The sequence below is a fragment of the Prionailurus viverrinus genome, chromosome A2 (genome assembly GCF_022837055.1).
Source record: "Prionailurus viverrinus isolate Anna chromosome A2, UM_Priviv_1.0, whole genome shotgun sequence".
In the NCBI taxonomy this organism is placed as follows: domain Eukaryota; kingdom Metazoa; phylum Chordata; class Mammalia; order Carnivora; family Felidae; genus Prionailurus; species Prionailurus viverrinus.
The window spans coordinates 146,261,361-146,277,219 of record NC_062562.1 but is presented as its reverse complement, the minus strand read 5'-3'; the positions used below and the strand labels follow the sequence as shown (position 1 = coordinate 146,277,219).

Genomic DNA, 15,859 nt, shown 5'->3' with positions numbered 1-15,859 from the left:
CCACCCAACGGCTCCCCCCCCCCCCGCCCCCCCCCCCGGCGGCCCCCTCCTCTTCCAGCCAAATTCATCTGTGCCATGACTCCACCGTTGAAAAGGCTGAAAAGGTGCCCACGTCACGTGCTCTGTCCAGTGTTGCCAGTATCCGGTGCGTCATGTCGTCACTCTTACTGACCTTCCAAACTACACCTGGTCAGCTAAGGAAGACAAGGCCAGCAAGCACTGAGACTGAGCTGATGGTTCAGGTGGCATAAATGAAGTGTGCAGGGGGGAGGAGGCGGCAGGACAGGGGCTGCTGCCCCAGGGGCCCTGGGCTGGAAGGTGGCCCCTGACCCCCTAGGGCTGGGAGAGCTAGGGAGGAGCCCTGCAGCTTTGAGAACCCAGAGCCTTGGTAGATTCCAGCAGGGGTTGCAGTGAGGGAAATGGAGGAAATGAGGTCAAGGCCCAGTCCTTGATCCCGTCCTGGGCCTGGCCTTGGGCTTTAGGGGAGGGGCGGAAGAGGCAGGAACTGGAGAAGAGGGGCCCTATCCTGGAAGAGGAGGGCAGGGAGAGTGCCAGGTAGGAGGCTAAGCCCAGAAGAGGACGTCTTCTTGCAAATGAACCCAGGATTCTTGTTTTTATTCAGGCCAACAGATCAGACGACTGCCACAGGAAAAATACTTTATGTTACTCTTTCTTGACTCATTCTGGGTCAAGCGGCGCTGGTGGTCACAGTTCAGTCACTGACATGCAGCTCTTTGTCCTCACCCCGAAGCTACACACTATTGGGTTGACCGGCCACGAGATGGGTGTCCAGATCAAGGCTCGCGTGGCCTTGCTGGAGGGTGTCCCTCCAGAAGATCAAGTCGTGCTTCCGGCAGGCATGCTGCTAGAGGATGAGGCTGCCCTAGGTCAGTGTGGAGAGGAGGCTCTGAGCACCCCGGAAGTAGCTGGCCACACGCGTGGAGGTTGCCTGGAGGCCATGGTTCCCTGGCCCGTGATGGGAAAGAAAGAAACGGAGCCCCAACGCGGCCGAACAGGGGATAAGGAAGACAGGCCGAGCCAAGCGGCGGATGCAGTAAACCGGCACTTTGTCAGTGTTGTGCCCAACTTTGGCAAGACGGGTCCCAAAGCCAGCTCTTAAATCCATCATAATCCTGCCTTTCCCCTGCAAAGCCGCTTAGTCCAGGAAAACAAAAAACAGAAAACAAGAAACAAAACTCTTGTTGCTCACAGTTCCCAAGAGGAGGGGCACACCGCTGCTCGAGCCTCACTGGGAGCCACCAGCGTCAGGAATGAGGAGACAGCATGGGCCGGAGGCTTTATTGTGGCTTTTGCTGGAAGGATCGGACAAGGCAGGGTGTGTAGGCAAGCAAGGCAGGATGGGCTGGTTGGGGTAATTTCGGGGGGCTCTGGCTCCAGGGGCATCCCTAGTTGTCTGGTATCTGGCCCTGGGGCGATTTAGGGTAGGACAGTGTCCTGACTGTAGGAACCTGATAAAAGGAGGCAAATGTGGGGGAGAGGGGCGGATTGGTTGGTTTGCGTATCAAACGGAGGCTCACAGGCGAGTTGTCTGCTATTTCTAGAAAGTAACCATGGGAGGGGCTGTCCCTCTCCGGGCCTGCAAGGCCCCAGAGATGCCAAAACATCACAAAATACAGAAAATTAGAAAGCAGAACGTCAGAATGTGCCAGAGCATCAGTGAGCCTTTGAGATGGTGTATGTAACCTTGCTATGAACCCCACCCAGTGAGCTTGGGCACAAAAGAGCGATGTGAAAGCAGGCGGCTCCCAGGTGCCGGCAACAGCCCCCCTGGATGGTCCGCTGGCCGAATAGACCCTTCCACTCTCACTCACATGGGGTGGGCTCAAGCTCTGGCTTTGGAGTCAGATCTAGTTGAGTACCGCCGTGTGACCAGGGGTAAGTTACTTCACCCTTCTGAGCCCAAGAGGATCGCTGGGAGAATTAAAGAAATGTGAGGACAGAAGCTTCTCTACTAGATCAGGCTCCTCGCTCTGAGCTGCACGACTCCTGCCTCAGAGACCTCTCTGTAATTGGCTAAAAAAAAAAATGCTCATTTCCTGGTTCCGCCCAGACCTTCCTGTGAGCAGGGCCTGGGCCACACTCAGTAAACTGAGGAAAGAGAGCAAGACCAAGAGAAGTGGGGGGTGTTAGGGAGACGGTTCAGGTAACAGGGAGACACTGGGACAGTGCTGAATCGCTCCAGGGAGGTGGAAGCCAAGGCCGTTAACGCCATTAACGGGGGATGCTGGCCAGGCTGGGTGGGCTGTCACCACTAACGGCTGGCAGCAGGCAACCAGGGCCCTGGGACACAAATACCAGCCCCAGAATGTGAGGAGCTCTTTCTGGTGCCACACACAGGGCTGGCACCCCTCGGCCGGGTCCGCAGACCTGCCGTAGCCCCGGGAGTGAAGTGGGAGGTGTGCAACTTCCCACAACACCATCTTCAGTCAGCTCTCTGAGGCCCAGAAGGAGAAATGAATTCACATCCTCAGAGGAAAGCAGAAGTGCCCTATCCTTTCAAATTCCTAGTAGTACCTGTACACTCCAAGCTGTGGAGAACGGACTCTTTGCTTATTTATTTTCAAATGGCCTTTTTTTTTTTTTTTTTTAAAGCAAGTCCATTTTTTCCTGGTCATCTCTGATCTGCAAATTCCGTGAAGGCTAAAAATCAAGAGTGCTTCTCTTGGAACATTCCTCAACCCTGCCTACTCCCAACACCACCACATCTTTGTATGACTTCTGATGGAGCAACGTTTTGCTGAGGTGATTTTTTCTCCCCCCGAGGTGATGTCACCGAACTCTGCAGGCTACACCCGGCTATCCCCATCTTCCGGCCGGCGCTGTGGCTGTGAGTCCAGACCTCGGATTCTAGAGCATCCCTGTTTTCTGAAATGCCTGACTCCTCTTACCCAGGCTTTCTTGAAGCAAGTGAGGTGAAATTAAGCCCTCCCACACTCCTTTAAAAATGTATACTCTAAGTTCCAGTTGTCGTAGTAACATCTTCACGCTGCCCTGCTGCCTCTTCTATATTTTGGTGCTGATGGACCATCAGTTACCATGAGAACGGGAGTGCCTCTGAACAGTGAATCTTGTGGAGCTTAGCTTTGTGTCTTGTGAAAAACAAAGCCCACGTCCACACGGACAGCCTTGACGGAGCCCCGACAGTTTAACCACAGAATGGGACCTGGGGACCACTAAGAGTTTCACTTGGCCTTCTGAATTTTATCTTGAAAAAAAGATGTATTTTTTGAAAAGATTCGGTTACTCTCTTGTCGCTCTGAAGTGGGTAGATTAGTTTTAAAAGCACATGACTAAAAAAAATAAAATAAAATAAAAAATAAAAGCACATGACTTCCTTCAGACTTGAAGACAGGTCCGTTCACTCCCGCCATGAAGCTGTAATCATTTCCTGAGCCATGCTTCGCTCCACTTCCCCAGCCGGACCCACTAGTGACGGGGCAATGCCAACTGACCAGGGGTTCCCTGCTGTTTCGGAGCCACGGTCGATACATTTATTCCCTTTCAAAGCTGAATGTTTGAAAAATGTAAGCTCTCTGAGTTCAAGGACATAAGACATGCTTCTTCAGAACTCTCTGCATAGCCCCCCCCCTTTTTTTTTAATTTTAATGTTTATTTTTGAGAGAGAGAGAGAGAGACAGAGCACAAGTGGGGGAGGGGTAGAGAGAGAGGGGGACACAGAATCTGAAGCAGGCTCCAGGCTCCGAGCTGTCAGCACAGAGCCCGATGCTGGGCTTGAACCCACGAATGCGAGATGATGACCTGAGCTGAAGTCGGATGCTTCACTGACTGAGCCACCCAGGCGCCCCTGCACAGTCCTTTTTGTTAATTGATTTGACTTTAAGCTTTCCATTCTGATGTACAGAATGAAGTGCTGGCTGAGAATTTAAAATAGTTAATTTCAGAAGATTTGTGTGTGGGAACAAACTTGAAGGTAGGAAGAAACCAGTCCCGCGGTCTGAATAGCAGACTGCATCAAAAACACATCCCTTAATAAGTCCTATTGCCATAACTACGTAACATGTATTGTGTGTTTCCCAGGTTCTGGGCACTGGGCTGAACATGTGACGTGTAGTATCTCATTTCTATCTTCGCAATACCCTGGGAAATAAGTTCTGTTTTTAAGCTTTCGTTTTACAAATGAGGAAACTTGACCCAGAGTCACACACCTAACTGCCCGGTGGAGCTGGGATTTGATTACAGACATCTTGCTCCACATCCCATGCACTTGACCTCCAAGCCAAGTAAACCTACAGTTTACGATGACATCCTAAATCCAGGGCCAACTGGATGGGTTTTGTACATCTGTGCAAACGTGAGCAGCAGATGACAGCATGAAGACCGTGCTTTAACTGGTCATTCCCTGAATTCTGCCCTGCATTACTGCTCCACCATGCCTTCTCCAGCAGAAGCAAACCAGGCTCAAGTGCAAGTGTGAGAATCAAATCATTACAGTGGCCCTGCAAGTCAATTCCTGGTCCTCTGGAAAACAATGTGCCCCATTTTTGACCCAGTAATCCCACTCATGGGAATTTACTGCAAGGAAATTATTCAAAACAAAAGGCATTGTTTTGAATTATCTATATACAAAAAGGCATTCATCCAGCATTATATATAACAGCAAAAAATGGAAGCAATATAAACATCCTACTATAATGGATCTTCAGGTAAATTACAGTACGTCAACTGAATAGAATACCACACAGCTATTAACAGACAGCTATGAAGACGATGAAACCACATATTAAAAAGATTATAATTCTGCAAACATCCAGTTCAACATCTAAAAATTGCCCTTCGCTAAGACTATGACAGTGCTTAAAAAAAAAGTTTATGAGATGGCCAACAGATACACGAAAAGATGCTCAACATCACTAATCACCGGGGAAATGCAAGTCAAAAATATAATGAGATATCACCTCACACCAGTTAGAATGGCTAAAATAAGAATGACAAGCAAGAACAAGTGTTGGTGATGATGTGGAGAAAAAGGAACCCTCATGCACTGTTGGTGGGAATGTAAATTGGTACAACCACTGTGGAAAACAGTATGGAAGTTCATCAAAAAATTAAAAATAGGAATCTCATATGATTTGGGGGGGACCCGGGTGGCTCAGTCGGTTGAGCCTCTGACTATTGATTTTAATTCAGGTCATGATCCCAGGGTCATGGGATTGAGCTCTGCTGAGCATGGATCCTGCTGAAGATCCTCTCTTTCCTTCTGTCCCTCTTCCCACATTGTGTGCATGCTTGAAAGAAAGAAAAAAAGAAAGAGAAAGAAAGAAAGAAAGAAAGAAAGAAAGAAAGAAAGAAGAAAAGAAAAAGAGAAAGAAAGAAATCCTATAAGATCTATAATTTCACTGTGGCTTTTTACCCAAAGAAAATGAAAATACTGATTTGAAAAGATACATGTACCCCTATGTTTACTGCAGCATTATTTACAATAGCCAAAGTATGGAAGCAATCTAGGTGTCAATCAATAGATGAATGGATAAGGAAACACACACACACACACACACACACACACACACACACACACTAGAATATTATACAGGCATAAAAAAGGATGAAATTGTGACATCTGAGACAACATGGATGGACCTAGAAGGTATTATGTTGTTAGGTGAAATAAGTCAGATTGAGAAAGACAAATACCATGATTCCACTCATAAGTGGAATAAAAAAAACTAAATGAATAAACAAATGAAAAGCAGAATTGGTCCTATAAATTCAGAGGACAAACTGATGGTTGCTAGATGTAAGGGGTGAGAGGGTTGAGCAAAATGGGTGAAGAGGAAAGGGAGATACAAGCTTCCAGTAATGGAACGAATAAGTCATGGGGAAAAAAGGCACAGTACAAGGAATACAGTCAATGGTGCTGTAATAGTGACGTAATGAGACAGATGGTAGCTACCCTCGTGGTGAACACGGTATAATGTATAAACCTGTCAAGTCAGTAAGTTGTATACCTGAAACTAATGCAGCACTGTGTATCAACTAAAATTTTAAAAAATTATAATATTAAGTAAAAAAACAAATAAAATGTATTTGTGTTATTACAAGAGTAAATATATAATGATAAATTGACTGTCTTTGCAAAGAACCTGGAAAGACTGGAAAAAATATCCAAAATGAACAAGGGTCAAGTCTGATTCATCTTGATGTTGCCAACACCCAGATAGTGCCTAACACATATGAGGTATTCAGTCAATATTTTTGGATAAATTCTAAAATATGAAAAATAAAGTCACCTGGTATATTAGTATGGAAGAATCCAGATTTTTCCTTAATAATTAATTTAATGCTATTATAATAATGTTAATAACAATTTTTTAAAGGTGGGGTCCTAAATGTGTCTTCTGGATCTAGAGGTTGATCAGTGTATTAGTCTGCTTGGGCTGTTGTAACAAAATGAATGGCTTAAACAACAGCAATTTATTTCTCCTCGTTCCGAAGGCTGGGAAGCCCATGGTCAAGGTGCCAGCAAGACAGGTTTCATTCTGAAGCCAAAAGGCTTGGTTTTGTCTCCTTCTTGCCATGTGCTCACGTGATGTCATCTTTGTGCATGGGCAGGGACAAAGTGAGCTCTCTGATATCCCTTCTTATAAGGACACCAATCCCCTCTGACAAGGACCTTACTTTCATGACCTCATCTAACCTTAATTACCTCCCAAAGGCCCCATCTGCAAATCTCATCACACTGGGAGTTAGGGCTTCAACATATGAATTCAGATGGGGAGGGGGATGACATCAAAATTCTGTCCATAACAAGCAGTTCTTGCCCATAAGCCTCCTGTACGTGATAACAGTTGAAGACCATTCTGGGCTGGGCTGACCCCAGCAGTGGTGTTGGGGCTGGATAAGGCATTTTGATGTTCCTTGACCACCCTGGAGCCCACAAAGGGATGGGGTCAATATATAGGCTCTAGGAAGACAGTGGGAGACCCCAGTAGTGCCAATGAATGGAGGGATCTGGATAAGGAGCAAAGATCTGGGGCAATGGGTAGGACAGACGGACCTTGGTAAGCTCTGACTGGGCATGGTGGTAAGTCAGACTGGTCATGGAGGGAAAGAGCAGTCAATAGGCCGCTTCATTTTGGCCAGAGATTGAAACTAGAAAAGGATTTTAAATTGACCCATCAATCACAGCAAAGCTGGGTAAAGGGATTCTTCATGCCAACACTGCTCCCATAGTAACTCCTTCCTCGTACATCCTGTGCAGCCCTCCTTTCACTGTCTCTCAAGGCTTCTATCCTTGGTAGGTTCTCACAGGGTGACTTCCACAGTGGGGATAGAGCTCAGCAGTCTTATAGAACAGAAGCCCATGGGCTGCACACAGCTGGGAGCAGACTTCCAAAGAAGTCCAGGCTGAAGGACATCTGGAGACGGAGAATGAGCCAAATGGCACTGGGTGATTCAACTCCCATTGCCAAAGGGTAGACCCAGATGGGTGGACATTGTTGTTTTACAGCTCTCCCAGTGACCTATCTGTGTAAAATAGGACTACGGTCAGTATGATGGTGACTGGGTCCCCAGAAGCCAGAGTCTGAGGGTCACCCAGTGGCCAGGGGCCTGAAACTGATGAGCCGGCAGGCCTGAGTCTGCCCAGCCTCCAGATTCCTGCATGCTGTCCTTGTGCTGACCCTGCCATGAGCCTGACCTTTCATTCACAGCTTCTCTGTCTCATTTATCATTAAGCATTTTACATCCTCAAACAGGAGAGAAAACACAAAGTTGATATAACTGGGGAAGGCCGTTCACAGAGTAGCAGATCCAAGGTGCAAATTAGGAGGTAGGAAGTGCAGACTCTGAACCAGGGAATGTCAAGCAAGGCCAGGGATGAAGTGTTTTCTGTGGGAAGTAGGTGAAGGCAGGTGGAGGGTCAAGGGATGGGTGGTTCAGTGGGTGGTGGCAAGTGATGTGGTTTGGGGGCCTTGAGTTGAGTTGTGCAGGAGGCCAGAAAGAGCATCCGGGTTTCTCTGAGTCACAGGGAAAAGATGAACAATAAGGCTGCGTGCAGAGGGAGGGAGCCAGGTAAGGGAAGAGTCCTGGGGGATGGGGATCACATCTGCTTCCCACCCCCCCACCACTGCTCCATTGCAGACAGAAAGTTTCTTGTGGGAAGTCTGTGCTGCATAAGCTGTCTCTTCCTTCCCACTTCTACAGGAGATCTAGAACAAAGAGCCTTGGTTGGGTTTGTGTTTTGTTTTTTTTAAACTTAAATTTTAGTTAATTAATATACAGAGCAATATTGGTTTCATGAGTAGAATTCAGGGATCCATCACTTACAAACAGTGCTCATCATGACAAGTGTCCTCCCCTTAGTACCCATCACCCATCTAGCCCATCTCCCACCCACCTCCCTCTGTCAACCCATGGTTTGTTCTCTATCACCAAGAGTCTCTTGCGGTTTGTTTCCCCCTTCCATATGTTCATCTGTTTTGTTTCTTAAATTCTACATATGAGTGAAATCATTTGGCTTTCTCTGGTTGACTTATTTTGCTTAGCATTATACAGTCTAGCTCCATCCAAATCATTGAAAATGGCAAGATTTCATTCTTTTTGATAACTGAATAATATTCCATTGTGTGTGTATGTTATATATATATGGCCACATCTTCTTTATCCATTCATCAGTCAATGGACATTTGGGCTCTCTATAGTTTGCCTACTGTTGATAATGCTGGTATAAACATTGGGGTGTATGTACCCCTTCAAATATGTATTTTTGTGTCCTTTGGGTAAATACCTAATAGTGCAAGCGCTGGATTCTGGATTGTTCTATTTTTAGTTTCTTGAGGAACCTCCATACTGGTCTCCAGAGTGGCTGCACCAGTTTGCATTCCCCCCAACAGTGCAAGAGGGTTCCCCTTTCTCTACATCCTTGCCAACACCTGTTGTTTCTTGTGTTGTTAATTTTAGCCATTCTGGCAGGTGTGAGGTGGTATCTCATCATGGTTTTGATTTGTATTTCCCTGATGATAAGCGATGTTGAGCATCGTCTTTTTATATGTCTGTTAGCCATCTGGATGTCTTCTTTGAAAAAGTGTCTATTCATGTCTTCTGCCCATTTCTTAACTGGGTTGTTTTCTGGGTGTTGAGTTGATAAGTTCTTTACAGATTTTGGATGGTAAACTTATCAGATTTGTCATTTGCGAATACCTTCTCCCATTCTGTAGTTGCCTTTAGCTTTGATTGTTTCCTTCACTGTGCAGAAGCTTTTTATCTTGATGAAGTCCCAACAGTTCATGTTTGCTTTCGTTTCCCTTGCCTTCGCAGATGTGTCTAGTAAGAAGTTGCTTCAGCCAAGGTCAAAGAGGTTGCTGCCTGTGTTCTCCTCTAGGATTTTGATGGTTTCCTGTCTAACATTTAGGTCTTTCATACATTTTGAATTTATTTTTGTGTATGGTGTGAGAAAGCAGTCCAGTTTTCCCAATACCATTTGTCTAAGAGACAAGCTTTTCTCCATGGATATTCTTTCCTGCTTTGTCAAAGATTAGTTGACTATATAGTTGTGGTATGTTTTCTAATTGTGGTAAAATATATGCAACAAAAAATTTATCACTTTAACCATTTCTAAGTATCTGGTTTAGTGGCATTAGGTGCATTCACAATGTACAATCTTCATCACTGTTCAAGAGAACATTTAAGAGAACTCATATAAGTGAACCATACGGTATTTGTCCTTTTGTATCTGGCTTAGTTCACTTAGTATAAGGTTTTCAGGATTCATCCATGTCGTAGCATGTATTAGAATTTCCTTCTTTTTTCAGGCTGAATAATATTCCATCGTCTGTATAGACCACATTTTGTTTATCCATTCACCTGCTGATGGACACCTGGGTTATTTCCACCTTTTGGCTGTTGTGAATAATGCTGCTATGAACACTGGTGTAGAAGTATTTGTTTGGCTCCCTGCTTTCAATTCTTTTGGGCATATACCATTAGTGGGATTGCTGGGTCATACGGTAACTCTATGAGGAGCTTTCTGAGGAACCACCAAACTATTTTCCACAAAGGCCACACCAAGCCTTGAACTATTTAAATGAAGAATGAATCTATTCCAAAAGTCTCAGGTCAGTGTGGACCGGAAAGATGGTCTAAAGTCCAGAGTTCGGGAGGCCAGAGCCTTGCTGGGATGTGAAATATGGATGCCCCATCCTAGCTACAGAAGAAATGACACACTGGAGGCATCCAGAATAGGGTGACCAAGATGAGTTATGTTAAGTAAAAAGTGGTAGAAGGGACTGGAGTGTTCGGCCTGGAGCAGAACAGGTGTCCTCTCCACAAAGAACTGTCTCTAGGAGTGTGTAAGGCTGTCAGGTAGCAGAGCGGATGGACCTTTCTGCAGCCATAGAGGTTGAAGGGGAGAGCCAGGTGAAATCCACCAGGGGACCACCTCTGGCTGAATGCTGCTTCGAGAGCAGCAGTGCCAGCCCCCCAACGCCCCTCTCCCAGGGCAGTGGCAGCAGGCTGTAGTCAGGGTTCCGGTGATGGGTCATTGCTAAGGCTCCATGACTTGGCGAGGCCACTGAAGAAGATAGCACAGAGCAGGAACTCAGGCTTCATGGTATTCTTTCATTGTTGATCTGTCTTGAACAAATGGGAAGGTTGAACTCAGGGGATTTCTTTTCTTTTTCTTTCTTTTTTTTTTTTTTTTTGCCATTGACAAAATCTTAGGTTTTTCTTTTTACATAGGAAATCAGGAAGCATGCAGTCTCAATACAAATAATGTAATTGCTGGATTATGAGTTTCATTTTGATAAATTTAAACATCGATCAAAATAAAATATTTAAGAACAGTCATCTTATTTGAATAGTCTCTCAAGAAGTTGGAGAAGAAAATGTGATCGGAGATAAGAAGAGTTTTGAAGCTTAAAACTCTGTTTTGCTCAGGTATCCTAACACCTGTGGACCCCTCTACGGGTGGCGCAATAAACAGGACACAAGAGCACAGATGCAGCATCTCGAGGATGCATTCCTTCTTGAATCGGACTCTCTGTACCACTTGTTTCTCAGCCTTAATTATTGTGTTTCCTTTTTGTTTTCTGGGTCTTTTTTATTACAAAGGTAATGTGTGCTTCAGATGGTCATTAGTGCTGCTCAGCAGATATTCCTGGTCCCCCCGGGGGGGTGGGGACAGAGGGTGGGGTGGGGGCATGTGTGGCATCGCATTTCCCCACTCCCTTAAAGTTAGGTGTGGCCATGTGACTTGTTTTGGCCAATAAAATGAGAGAAGTGATCTGTCACTTCCAGGTGGGAACTTTAAGAATCCATGTGCAGTTTATACTGCTTTCTTTCCTTCTCTCTGCCTGGCAACCTGCAGTACTCCAAGTGGTGGCTGCTCTGTAAGCCTGGGTCCCTGAGTGAGGATGCCCAGGGGCAGGACCCCAGCCCATGCTCAGTGGACATGGATCCTGAAGGAGAAATAAGCCTTTGGGTCAGCGCTCCATGAACTGAAGCTTTAATAAGAAATAAACCTTTGTTGGGGCACCTGGCTGGCTCAGTTGGAAGAGCCTGTGACTCTTGATCTCAAGGTCATGAGTTTGAGCCCCACATTGGGTGTAAGAGATTACTTAAATAAATAAATAAATAAATAAATAAATAAATCTCTAGGGGTGCCTGGGTGGCTCAGCTCAGGTCATGATCTCACAGTTTGTGAGTTTGAGCCCCACATCAGGCTGTGCACTGACAGTGCAGAGCCTGCTTGGGATTCTCAATCTTTCTCTCTGTTCCTTACCGTTTGTGGTCTCTTTCTCAAAATAAATAAATAAACTTTAAAAAATTAAAAAAAATAATAAACCTTTGTTGGGATGCCTGGCTGGCTCAGTCAGAAGAGTGTGTGACTCTTGATCTCAGGGTTGTGAGTTTGAGCCCCATGTTGGGTGTAAGAGATTGCTTAAGTAAATAAATCTTAAAAAAATTTCAAAATGGAAACAAACCTTTGTTGTCTTAAGCCACAGAGATTTTGGGGTTGCTACTATAGCATAAATAGCTTGTTAGAAAAATCCTTCGACAAATATTTATATGCCAGGGTGCTGACAATGTGACAGGGCACAAGAAAGTCATCAACAAGGCGACAAGCCCTGCTCTCACAGAGCTACATTCCAGCAGGGAAGATAACCATTAAACAATTAGTCACTTAATTGCAAAAGTATGGAAGATACAGAGCACTGGAGAGTGCATACAGCATATGACCTGCTTTGGCCCAGGGTCAGGGAGACTCCTCTTGGAAGATAGGAAGCTGGGGTCCTAAAGGATGGCCGGGAGCTAGCCAGGGGACAGGGAGAATAGTGTCCCACACAGGGGGAACAATAGGAGCAAAATCTCTGAGGCAGAAGGGAGCTGGAGTGGCTGGAATGCCAAGAACAGGGCGCAGAAGTGCAGGCAGGCGGGAGGCAGGCAGCACCCTGGCCACCCAGCGCTGGTGGACCTCGGTGGGAAGTTTGCTCTCAGCCCAAGAGCAGTGGGTCACCATGGGAATATTTGAGGCAGAAGAGTAACATGATCATATCGTATTTTTAGAGAACAACAGCCAACACGGGATTTGTATGTGGTACAGAACGTCAAGTGAGGAGAAAATCAATCCGGAATTGGCTTTGACCAGCCAGACAAAACATGATGCAGCCCCCAAAGCCACCAGCAGGTGGCTCTGCCTGCACGTCTGCCCAGCCACCAGGAGTACCTGGCCACCAGTGTGACCCAGCTTCAATCAGGGGCATCTCTGGGCTCTCACAGGAACTCAGGGACACACGCTGCGTCTTCCTACCACCAGGGGGATATAAGGACGCATGGCTCCAGCCTGCGGGGCAGGGGACAGACCCGGATTCTGACAGGAGGAGGACTGGGTTTATGCACCAGCTGAAGCCCCCTTGTTCCTCCCTTCCACTTTCATGCTCATCCCCTATTATACAGAGGAGACTGACACAGGAGAACCCTTCATCCAACAGATCACGGTCCCTCTTCCCATTCTCTCACCGTCCCTGACATCTTTGCAGCATGTAGTCCCACAGACCACCCCTTTTCTTCCAGGTTTCCTCACCTTTCTTCTTCTTCTCCTCCTCCTCCTCCTCCTCGTCCTCCTCCTCCTCCTCGTCCTCGTCCTCGTCCTCCTCGTCCTCCTCGTCCTCCTCGTCCTCCTCCTCCTCTATCTGTGCCAGTCCCAGTGTGCCTGGGTGGCTCAGTGGGTTGAGTGTCCAAATTTGGCTCCGGTCATAATCTCATAGTTTGTGAGTTCAAGCCACGCATTGGGCTTACTACTGTGAGCGCACAGCCTGCTTTGATCCTCTGTTCCCTTCTCTCTCTGCCCCTCCCCAGCCTGTGTGCTCTCTCTCAAAAATAAATAAAACATTTAAAAAAATGTAATTCTATCTGTGACAGTCTCTCTTCTTCCTTCTGCCTCTATGAAAGGAGACTATCCCCAAGGCTCCTAACTCTGCACTACTTTCTTATTTCCACAACTGACCAGCCCTTGATTTCAGCCATGAGCTTCCACTGAATACATCTAAACCTACACTCCTGGCCAACATTTCTCTTCTGAGCCCTAGTTCCAAATTCCCCAGTGCCTGCAGGACCTCTCCCTGGATTTTCCAAGGCCACCTCATGTCTCCCAGGGAGAAGGTCTGATTCACCGAGCTCATGGCTTACAGGCCGGTGCCCAAACCTGGTGCAATCGCCGAGGGTGAGGAGGGTGGGGGAGTGGAAAGGAGAGAAGTGGGCACAGCCAAGGTGGGGCGGCATGGGGAGAACCTGGTGGGCAGGGAGGAGAGAAGCACAAAAAATGGAAAAGCACAGTCAGAGCCAGGAGAGACGGCATCAAAGAAGCCAAGAGAGGGAGTCTCAAGAAGAGGGGAATGGATGCAAGCACGGCGTTGGCTTCAGCAATTGCCATATTCTATCGGTTCTAAGACATTTTTTTTTCACATTTGGGCATAAATGTGTCCAATGTGTCATAAAACTGATGGTATTTCATTGTTAATTGGTGACGGGCTTCCCCCTTCCTTAGTGGTACATAAAATGATGGTATGGTTTGCAATCCATGGAATTTGAGCATTGATGGAACAGCGGCACTTATCAAGCAATTTTACAGGAGTAATGGAGGCAGAAGTCTCAGTGTAGCAGGTTGAAAAGAGAGGACATCCCCAAAAAACAACTGGGTCTGGACTTTTCAAAAATGTCAACGTCATAAAAGACGAAAAAAAAAAAGTGGGGAACTTTTTCAGATTAACAGAGACTATAGAGACACAACAACTACATTACCATGACAGAGATATTGCTGACCAAAAATCCATAAAGAATATTAGTGGGATGGTTAGAAAAAAAATGAATATAGGCTATAAAAGAATGTTGTACTGATGTAAGTTTCTTGACCATGATAATCTCATTGTGGTTATATACTGGAACATCCTTGTCCAAGGAGCTGAAGTACTTAGGAGGAAGAGTAATGATGTATGCAACTAACTTTGAAATGTTTCAGTGGACTTCAAGCTGTATTACAAAGCTGTAATCATCAAGACAGTATGGCACTGGCACAAAAACAGACACTCAGATCAATGGAACAGAATAGAGAACCCAGAACCCAGAAATGGACCCACAAACGTATGGCCAATTCATCTTTGACAAAGCAGGAAAGAATATCCAACGGAATAAAGATAGTTTTTCAGCAAGTGGTGCTGGGAAAACTGGACAGCGAGAAAAATGAACCTGGACCACTTTCTCACACCATACACAAAAATAAACTCAAAATGGATGAAAGACCTAAACGTAAGACAGGAAGCCATCAAAATCCTGGAGGAGAAAGCAGGCAAAAACCTCTTTGATCTCGGCCGCAGCAACTTCTTACTCAACACGTCTCCGGAGGCAAGGGAAACAAAAGCGAAAATGAACTATTGGGACCTCATCAAAATAAAAAGCTTCTGCACAGCAAAGGAAACAATCAGCAAAACTAAAAGGCAACGGACAGAATGGGAGAAGATATTTGCAAATGACATATCAGATAAAGGATTAGTATCCAAAATCTATAAAGAACTTATCAAACTCAATACCCAAAAAACAAATAATCCAGTGAAGAAATGGGCAAAAGACATGAATAGACACTTCTCCAAAGAAGACATCTGGATGGCCAACCGGCACATGAAAAAATGCTCAACATCACTCATCATCAGGGAAATATAAATCAGAACCACAATAAGATACCACCTCACACCTGTCAGAATGGCTAACATGCACAACTCAGGCAACGACAGATATTGGTGAGGATGCAGAGAAAGAGGATCTCTTTTGCACTGCTGGTGGGAATGCAAACTGGTACAGCTACTCTAGAAAACACTATGGAGGCTCCTCAAAAAATTAAAAATAGTTCTACCCTACGACCTAGCAGTTGCACTACTAGGTATTTATCCAAGGGATACAGGGATGCTGTTTCAAAGGGGCACCCCTATGTTTATAGCAGCACTATCAACAATAGCCAAAGTATAGAAAGAGCCCAAATGTCCATCGATGGATGAATGGATAAAGAAGATGTGGTATATATATAATGGAGTATTACTCGGCAATCAAAAAGAATGAAATCTTGCCATTTGCAACTACGTGGATAGAACTGCAGGGTATTACGCTAAGTGAAATTAGTCAGTCAGAGAAAGACAAATATCATATAACTTCATTCATATGGGGACTTTAAGATACAAAACAGATGAACATAAGGGAAGGGAAACAAAAATAATATAAAAACAGGGAAGGGGACAAAACATAAGAGACTCCTAAATATGGAGAACAAACAAAGGGTTACTGGAGGGGTTGTGGGAGGGGGGATGGGCTAAATGGGTAAGGGGCACTAAGGAAT

General features: G+C 45.7%; 1 pseudogene; it reads left to right on the top strand.

Annotated features, from left to right (window-relative positions):
• Positions 1–724: 724 nt before the first annotated feature.
• Positions 725–1,120, top strand: LOC125151460 (ubiquitin-like protein FUBI; annotated as a pseudogene).
• The last annotated feature ends 14,739 nt before the right edge of the window (positions 1,121–15,859 follow it).